The 10,107-nt window shown below is 47.7% G+C and overlaps 1 pseudogene; it reads left to right on the top strand.

Annotated features, from left to right (window-relative positions):
- Positions 1-7,999: 7,999 nt before the first annotated feature.
- On the top strand, positions 8,000-8,848 carry LOC120392546 (annotated as a pseudogene).
- The last annotated feature ends 1,259 nt before the right edge of the window (positions 8,849-10,107 follow it).

Genomic DNA, 10,107 nt, shown 5'->3' on the forward strand with positions numbered 1-10,107 from the left:
TCCCCTGCAGAGAGTGTGTCATGGACACAGGGCAAGAGCCTGCTATTTATTTCCAGCAGAATATGTGAGGCTCATGGAAATGTCAATGGGGTGAGGAGTGGGAATTAACCAGATATAAAAGATCCCTAACCTCTAGCAGGTGAGCTGCAGGAGCTATCGCTGCTGGGAGCAGTAGAGGTGTCCTTTGTTGTCTGTGTGAGCTGGGTTTCAGAGCACGGAGATACATTTCCAGCATCTCATGACACCTGCGGTGAATCCTGATCCAGAAGGAGCTATTCGAGGCCTCAGTGCCTGTAGCCTCTAACTGAAGGGGTTCTCTTGGTCCATGGGACCCCAAAGGTTGGCTGCCCCAGGACTCTTATCCACCTTGTGAGACACTAGACAGATTTGTAGTCTGGTTCTGGACAATTGCAAGGGCTCTGGTTCTTTTGGTTTTAGGTCTTTGGAAAGATCTTCACGGAAGACCAAAGAAGAACTTTCCTCCAGGTGGCGCTTCTGGCCATACGACCCTCAGCTCTGTGTCAGCCAAGCTGGGCTGGTGCTCACATATTCCATCCTAGGTGAAGCCGGCCAGCTGATAGGGGACCAGGTAACCAAAGAGGGATGAACTGGGGAGGGACCCTCAGGGCCTTTCACCTCCAGGCCATTGAAAATCACTCCCATCCCATCCCCATGCGCTGACCAGGGAGCAAGGAGAGGATGAACCCAGGCAGGTGCCATTGGTAGGTACCAGCTTGTCCCCTGAGCAGCTCAAAGCAGGGCAGACTCCAGCTCTCCAGCAAGGCTATTTCCTAACAGGCAACACATCAACACGACACACTGCCATTGCTCATGCTAGGGCTGCCAACTCCCTAGCCACCTCTGTGAGCCTTTCCTACCTCAGGGCCTCAGGCCGGTTCCCTAGTGCTCTGGTATCATGTTATCCCAGCCCCACCTGCTCTGGGAGAACTGGAGGAGTCAGTCAGCAGAGGCTGCCAAGTGCCCCATTCACCAGAGCTACTGTCCATGGAATCATGTTAAGGACTGGGGATCCCTTGGGAAAGGTGTCCACTTCCTCTCACCCCACGGCACTACTGCCCAAAGCCTCCCAACCATTCAGCTGGAGGGGCGAGGGTGGCTGAGGGGATTCTGGGGAGCGGAGCTGGATTCCCACTGGGTTGGGAGGTGAACAGCTCTCACATGGGAGGACTGAGAGGAGTGGGAGCAGGAGTTCATTCCACAATGGTGGGAAAGGGGTTGGAAGTCAGTAGAGAAGAGACAAGATTTCGTCTCGGGGTTGGGCAGGGAATCCGTCCCTCAGACATGGGGAGGGTTGGGGAGGAAATTTTGCTGGCTCCCAGTGCCATTAATACCCTTCATTCTCGTGGGTGTGAGAGTCTCTGATTGATCCTTGTTCCCTTGCAGCAGGAGGACATTACAGCAAAGGTCATGGCCCAGCTATTTAACATCAGGTGTTTGCGCCAGGTGCCCAAAGCACTGCAGGGCTGTGCTCCAGGGACAGCCTGAAGGGCCCCCTTTGCATGACCAGAAGCTCCCACTCCTGCCGCAGGTGCGGCTCTGTCTCACTGTGCCTGGGGGAAGGGCTAGGGGAGTGGCAATAGAGCCCACAGCATTGAAAGAAACAAAGGCCGACACCTCACTCTCAACACCATGCCCCACCCTGACCCCTGGAGCTGGGGCCAGCCCAGATACTGGTTTGGAAGAATCAGGCTGTCCAGGCTGTGGGCTGGCCTAGAAGTGAGCTTCCACAGAACCAGGGTTATGCTCAATAGCATTGCAGTCTGGGAGGGTGGCCTGACATGGAGCCCCTCACCTGTCGTCACTGCTCCAGACTTTTCCATGGCCCGTGTCACCCTGATGCAGCAAATGTCTGACCATCCTTACCTGGGGCATAATCCACCCACCTGGTATCTGAGTTTCATTCCTTCCCAGCCAGGAATGAAATACCCCCTAACACTCTGGGTCAGGAAGGATCCTACCCATCTGGCAGGTGTGAACTGAGATGTAGAGAAAGGGCTGTAGTCCTGGTCACACAATCCTGGGTGTAGATCTGGGAAGTGGACTGGGTCCCAGCCTAGAGCCTTTCCCTCAGGGGCACCTTTGCTTTCTCCCCTTTATTCTCCTCCAGCTAGAGGGTCTGTGAGTGTGAAATGAACAGTGGGAGGTGATGGCATCCTGGCACATAGCCTGGATGGAGCTCCTGGCTTGGACCCCAGGGTCAGAGACATCTTTGTCATCCTGCTGTCCTTCTGTTATTGCTAGGGAAGGAGTCCCCGATAATGGGTCTCTAGGGCTCAAGTAAGTCATCCTCGTTCCTGTCTGCATGTACCCCTGCCCTGCCCTACGGTTTCTTCACACCCCTCCACCCACCCACTCCAGCATTGCCTCCCTCCTCCTGATCTTCTCTCCAACCCCTCGGATTTTGACTATCCAGATTTGACCTTCGCCTGTATCTGACTTCACTTGGCATGGACTTGGCTGATCTTTGGTCTGACCATGGGGCTTTGACCTCTGACTTGGATTTGGACCTGGCAATTGGTTCTGCCTGGACATACTCAACCATTCTTGACTCGGACACTTGGCAGTATATAGGACCCTACCATCAATCAAATGCTAACTCTGTCCCATGACCGCTTAGTCCCTCTTACCTGTCACCAGAAGTCCCGCCCCATGGGAGTATTACTTCCAGGGTCAAGGTGGCTGCCTGACCAGAAGCAAAGTGTGTCCTGTGACCCCTCTAAGAACTCCTCCCACTGCCCTCTACCAATTTAGAGATGGGTTTTGCCCTGATAGGACCACCCCAAGAGGAGCTTTTGACCAATCAGGGTGAGTTCCGGGTGACCCATCCAGAAGTGGGCTGTATGACTTCCACTAAGAACTCTTCCCAAAACCTCTGCAGCAGGCATTACCCCATAAGTCCCAGCGCCGCAAAGAGGAGGCCATCTCTTACCAAGGACATGTGTTTTAGAAATTGTGGCAAGGCTGCTGAGAGGAAACATGGACTCCTTCACCACCCCCGTGAGAACATCAGAGTTTGTCTTAGTACCTAAGGGTCTTTTGATAAACACATCTCATTCTTTAGGTACATGTCTGCTAGGAACAGAGCGCGCATCTGGGTGATGGCCCTGACTAAGTCAGTAGCGTTAGAACCATTAACCACAGAGCCTTTGTTCACAAAAGCCCCTTTATCATTCCAATGAAGAGAGATTTTTATCCTGGCCCAGCTTATTTAGCAAATACTAATGCATTTTTCTTATAACGCTTAGTCACATTATCCAACACCCTCCTGAGCAACAGAGTCTGGAGGTCTCTTTGTGTTTCTGGGGGCTTAGCAGTTACATTCTTGTTCCTGTTCTGGTAGATACAGCCTGATTATCACTTTATCCGCCTCGCTCTGCTTCATGTACATTAGGTACCTTTGAAGCATGATACTGTAAAGTTTAGCCTTTTAGTATTTGGCTCGTCAGTTCTTTGAAGAACAGACTCATTTCAGCATCCAGTAAGCGAGTTGTGGTCATTTGTTAGGCCCTTGAGGATACAGAGTTCACCAGTGTTCTGAACAAAGTGTCATATTTTTCCCAATTCTTTTTAGAATGCCGTTCTTTTTAGCCCCAAGGATACAGCATCCATCAGTTTTCTGAATGAAGCATCAAACTCTTCCCAAACACTAGAATATAGAATAGAGGAAGCTGTGGATGAGAAAAACTTGATGGTTTTGGGAGACTGGTTTGTCAGTCTGTAGATGAGTGGACCCATCCCCTGTGGGACACCTCTCCTGTTGGTGACTTCTGGGAATTAGCTCATTCCAGCTCCAGAGCGCCCTCTGAAGGTGGGTGATCTGCCTGTCCTCTGGCCCCATGTCCCTCCCTGACCTCCCAGTGCCCTTTTACCTGGGATGTTGCCCCGGCAGTAACCCCCTCAGTCTAGGGTCCTAGGGTCTCCTCTCCTGGAGAACCCCACCCATTATTCCCACCTCACCTCAGTATCAGGCTACTGCCAGTCATCCATCTAGCCCCCACGCCCCTGGGGCAGACTGCAGTACCAGCCTACTCATCACTGGCAAGGAGGGTTGGGACCTGTCTGTCTTGGCCTCTTACCCATGGGCTGCCTTCTTTGCAACTTCTGGTACCCCCTTGGCCTTCTGCTGGGCCACAGCCTGGGGCTTTCCAGGCTGAGCGCCCCAGCTCCTCAGCCTGTCCCCAGCCCTGCTCCACTCAGGTACGTCTGTCTCCTAGCTCTCTGCCACCAGGCCCTTCTTTCTGAATGCAGAGAGTTCTTCTGGGCCTCTGGCTCACAGACTTTTATAGGGACCAGCTGGGCCTGATTGGGGTGTGGCCCAGCTGCAGCCACTTCCCAATCAGCCCAGCTTAGCAGCAACCAGCCACAACCTTCCCCCAGGGCTGTTTTAAGCATGCTCTGGGTTTGTGAATGTGTGTGGTTCTGCACACGTTCAGATCCCCTAGAGCCGCATGCTCCGGGTTTGTATGAATGTGTGTGGTTTTGTGCATGTTCAGAACCCCTAGCGCGTCAGTGCTCTGGGTTTGTGAAGGTGGGCATTTTCGCTCACAGTTTTCTCAGGGTTTGGGTGTGGCAGTGGCCACTGAGGAACTGGAGTTGTGGTTGTTTTTATCCAGAGTCTTGTCTTGCCCTTGGGTTTGATCGTGATAAGTGAGTGGTTTGGAAACTGCCCGGATGATTCCATCTGCACCTTGTGCTGTTTTGCCTTGTTAAAGGTCCTCAAAGCAGAGATGGCCCTGGTTCGTTGGCAGTTCTGGAGGAGGTGTCCTTGTAGCTCTGTCTACAGCATTATCAGAAAAGTGCCTATGGGGAGAGGGGAACCATTTTACATAAAACTGAATCTTTATCATCTTTCTCCACCCATTACTATTATGTATTTACTTAAAATACAAAACCTCATAGAGCAACCAAACCAATAAGCAAAATATATTTACTGGGCTTCATCCATCCACTTGAGTCACTGATGCTGGTGAATTTTCCTTTGCAGCCGTCTCTTTCCTTTTCTTTTTGAGCTTGTTTGCTCCTCTCTGGTCTAAGAGGTAGGGGCTGCTTGGATCTCATGTTTTGACTGTACTGTGGAGCAAACAACATTATTATAAAACTACACAACACTTTCTTGTAAACTTAAAAACGAAATATTCATTAGGGTGTTTTTCTATTTATAAAGTCATAGCTTTAAAACAAATAATTCATTTCAGGCTGTACAACACACGTTTTGAGTTTATGTCTGCCACTCTAAAACAAAAACAACAAAACAAACAAAACAAAACCTCACAAACATTTATTTAAAATACATCTCATTTTGTAGAATAAAAACAAACTGATTTTAAATCCATTTTAAACCACTTTTGCACAGTAATAAAACCCTGTTGCTTTAAAACAAACCAGCCAGTACTTAAAAACTACACCTGTGCCTTGCACAGACCTCTCTCACACACAAATCAGCAGCTTTATAAACACAGCAAACCTACAGGAAGTTTGCCTCATATACTTTTCAATAATCCTCCCATACATTTAAAAGCCAGTTGCAAAAAAGTTCCTTTCACTTTGGGATAAAGCAGGGGTCTCAAACTCAAATGACCACGAGGGCCACATGAGGACTAGTACATTGGCCCGAGGGGTCAAAAGACACTTACACTCCCTCCCCCACCGTCCTGGCCCTGTCCCCACTCCACCACTCTCTCCATGAGGCCTCTGACCTCTGCCCTGCCTCTTCCACCCTCTTCCTGCCTCCCATTCCAACCCTATCTCAAAATCCCCACTCACAACCCCACCTCCTCCAGTGCCCGCAGGGGGGGTGCAGGAGGGGTGTGGGGTGTAGCAGGGGGGCTCAGGCAGGGGTCAGGAGTGCAGGTGTATGGCAGGAGGCTCAGGAAAGGGGTTGGGCTGCAGGAGAGGTGTGGGGTGCAGCAGGGGTCTCAGGGCAGGAGGTCGCGGGTGCAGGAGTGCGGCAGGCAGCTCAGGAAGGTGGTTGGGGTGCAGGAGGGCTGCAGCAGGGGGCCTAGGATGGGGTCAGGTGCAGGATACGGCAGGGGTGTCAGGGTGCGGCAGGGACTCATGGCAGGGTTGGGGTGCATGGGGTGTGGCAGGGGGTTGGGGTGCAGGGGTGGCAAGGGGCTCAGGGCAGGGGTTCAACTGCAGGAGGGGCTTGGGGGCAGGCTCTGACCCTGGCACGCACTGGGGGCAGGGCATGCTCCTTGCCTGCCTGCCCTGCCCCCGTGCCGCCCGGGAAGCAGCTGGAATGCAGGAGGAGAGGAGCAGGGCACTGCCCCAGCATTTCCCATTGGCCGGGAACTGAGACTTCTGGGGGGCGGGGAACTGCCAATGGGAGCTGCTGGGGTGGTGCCTGAAGCAAGATCAACACACACCCTGCGCCTCTCGTACCCCAGGTTCTTTCCTTCTTCCCGCAGCGCCTGCCCTGCCCCGTGCATGCTGGGCCAGAGCCGCCTAGGTAAACGCTGGGGAGGGCAGGGGGCTTTGAGGAGCCTGGGCAAGGGCAGAAAATAACCCGCTTTATTTGAGACCCCTGCACTAGAGCATGTGCAATCTCTGCACTGATTTGATAGCAGCAGCTGTTGCCCCTGAATTGATCAATTAATAAAAAAATAAAACCTCAGATCTTGGCAGATAAACGCTATCACTTCTACACTCTAAGAGGATTAATGTCTAGTGGTTAAAGCACCTGACTTTGAGTTAGGGAATGTTGGTTCGAGTCTTGGCATTGCCATTCACTTGCTGTGTGACTGTGCAGGTCACTTAGCATGTGTGTCTCAGATGACCATGCTTTTAAAGGGAAAAACTGGCACATGTTCATGGGGACATCTTTTAGCGCTGCAAAGAGTCAGGCAAAGGAAACTTTATTTTTAAGGTGTGCTGGTGTCACCACTGCCAGCTTCTGACCCAGGGAGACCTCCTCTCAGTATTTTGGAGTGGAGGATTTTTTCCAATATTTTAGTGTTCTGCATTGATTGTGAAACATTGAACAAGTGTCATCAACCGTCAGCTTCTGAACAAAGGAACAGCTTTGATAGCGCTTTACTTTCATTCAAGTTCTCTTCATTTCCAGACATTGTTCATTACCTGAAAGCTCATTCCACGGGCTGTTTGTTCTCAGTAAACAGTGCAAATGCTACTTAGCCAGCAATACATCAAAGTGCGGCGTGAACAAGCATCGTGTTACTATAAAAACAAATATTTTGGCTAATGAAATGAAAAACAAAAAACAAACCAGGATATTTCAGTACCTGGGGCATCATAAGAAAACCAAGACGCATCGTGGTTGAAATAGTTTGTATGGTCACTTATAGTTACCTCACATGTAAACGGAGGATATTTACCTCCACTTTATAGAGCTGTTATGAGGCTATGCTCATTAATATCTGAATTGCTTTGATAGCCTCAGATGAAAGGCTCTCTGAAGTATTGTTTTTAAAGTGGTTATTTTGACAGTAGCAGTTGGTAATCTGAAATGAGCCTCCTGAACTAGTGTTGCTAATTCTCCTCCACCTTCCAAAACTCACGGAGGGTACAGTGAGACAAAGATGTTCCTTCTTGTTTCCCGTATTTCCAGAACTGTGCTCCACTGCAGGAGAAAAGGAAAATGACCTAAAATGCTTCTGAAATTATATTTTCTATGCGATTTCCCAGCCCAGCGGGGTGGAAAGCATAGAATAAGTGGAAACAGAAATCTGGTCACTTATCTGAAAACGGAAGCTAATCACTTATTTACTGGGCAAGTGAGGACCGACTGAAAACTGAGATCTCTGAAATGTGTTGCTGGATTGTTGGCTGTTGTTTTTCAGTATGAACCCAGTTCTAGTGGTATGACCACTGTATTTCAGTCAGACTGCAACTGCTACAGAACTGAAATCCATGTGCTGTTTACATGGTGCAAGGAAAATCTTTGACAAAGATATGTATTTCTGTTCTGCAACAGTGCTGATTCTTATAAAGCGCACACACTAAATCCTCTCTCCTAATCATGCCATTTGAAAAAGCCTGCATTTTCTCTTTGCTTACAGGCAGCTGTGGTCATGGTGGAATTGTGAATATCAGCCAGCCCTATGTTGTACAGCTGAACTGGAGAGGATTTTCCTTCACATATGGTTCCTGGGTAGGGATTACTCTCTTCGACTCGCAGAAGGACCTATACTGGGTTGCACCTTTGAACACAGATGGGGAGACTTTAGAATATTACAGACTTCATAATTCCCATGATGATTTGGCTGCTATTAAAAATGCTAGAGAGTTAAAATTTAATATGGGGAAGGCAAATGCACCACTGCTGACAATAACTTCATGTATTAGAATGTACCTAATTCAAGAGATATGGCAAGCTCGATTAAACACAAACACATTGGCTGGCTGTGAGGAAAACTCTGCCGAATACAATGGGCTACTTATGGTAACCGTTTCTCTTATGCTGGTGTTGAGGTAAGATATGGACTTTGCTGTGGATGAAAGTGGATTGTGGGTAATTTATTCAACTGAGGACAACACAGGTAACATTATGATTAGCAAACTCAATGAGACCACACTTGATGTGCTCCATACTTGGAATACAAGGCAGTACAAGCCGCCCATTTCCAGCGCTTTTCATCATATGTGGTATTCTATAGTGCCACAAGACCTGTCCACAATCAGAAAGAGTGAAATATTTTACACATATGACACAAACACTGAACAGGAAGGTAAAATTAGCATAATTGTTTCTAACATTTTATCCATAATTCAAAGTATCAACTATAACCCCTCAGACCGAGTCCTGTACGTTTACAATGATGGCTACCTTGTTAAATACAATCTTATTTTTCAACCTGTGTTACGCTGATATGAATATACACAAATAACTAGAGATCACAGAAAGTCCGATTTTTATATCCCTTTGGACAATGTGAACAGTTCCAAATGAGGCCTATTCCAATACCAAGAGTAGCTCCTGAGATAAGGCTTCTTACCATGAGCTGTCCCACTGAAGGATAATAAGCTCTATGCCTAAAATAACAATTGGGTGCAGATTAGGTTCATAGCTTTTAACTGGTGTTTAGGCTTTACAATGGCAACAGGAGCACTAGAAATGCCTCTGCTTATGCAAACATAGATTAAATAGGATGACTTAGTGACGGACAGAACATGTATCATGATAGGGAGATTGCTCACATACTGATGTGCATTTGGAGGAATGTCTCTGTTTGATAACACATGAAAACTGAACTGTTTTGTTGTAATTGCTCAAAGTATGTACAAGGCCATAAATATCATATTAAGCATTGGCCTCAAATAATTACTAAAAAGATTAAAATTAGAGGAGAATTAGGGACTTGATCTTTAAAGAGCAGCCATTGGTTAAGCTGAACTGTGGGAAACAGTTGCCTTGTAGCTCCTTCTTGCAACTCATCAATGTATTTTAGATGGCAGGGCTCCAATGCATTACTTTCCTAAAGCTGCACTTCATGAAAAAACATATTAACTATTTTTTTTGACAGGTTGCATTTTCTTAGCACTGTGTCCTGGGGGCCTGACCCAAAGCCCAATGAAAGCAGTCCCTTGGTATATGGCATATGCTGCAGTAGAACATAAGCTATGCCATCCTACATGCTCCATTTAGTCCTGGAGTCCATTTAGTCTGCAATTTACTGTGAGTCTCCATTAGCACCTTTCAAAAACACTCTGAAAACAAGGAGCCAAATTAATTGCCAGTATAATTCCATTGGCATCAATTACCTTACATCGGAGGTGAATCTGGCACGTGATCTATCATTTACAGAATACTGAAGTTGGGACAAAGTCATATGCTCTTTATTTTTAAAACACCACTTACAAGATTTTTATCAAATCACAAGTCACAAATGAGATGTAAAGTTATGAAAATGCAGTAAATGTTTGCTGGTTTTCTTTTATCAATTCTATATTTGTCTTCTTATAAACTGGATCAGTAGAAGTGAATGATTAATTGTTGTTTAATAAAGTGTTATCAAAATCCAAACCCTATAGTTGTTTGTCATTGCACAACAGCTGGGAAACGTTGGGATGCAGCAAGAAGCCAGCTTCAGCAAATGATATTGGAAACAGAAATCATATTCCTTTGGG

The sequence above is a fragment of the Mauremys reevesii genome, unplaced genomic scaffold (genome assembly GCF_016161935.1).
Source record: "Mauremys reevesii isolate NIE-2019 unplaced genomic scaffold, ASM1616193v1 Contig10, whole genome shotgun sequence".
NCBI classification, from domain to species: Eukaryota; Metazoa; Chordata; order Testudines; family Geoemydidae; genus Mauremys; species Mauremys reevesii.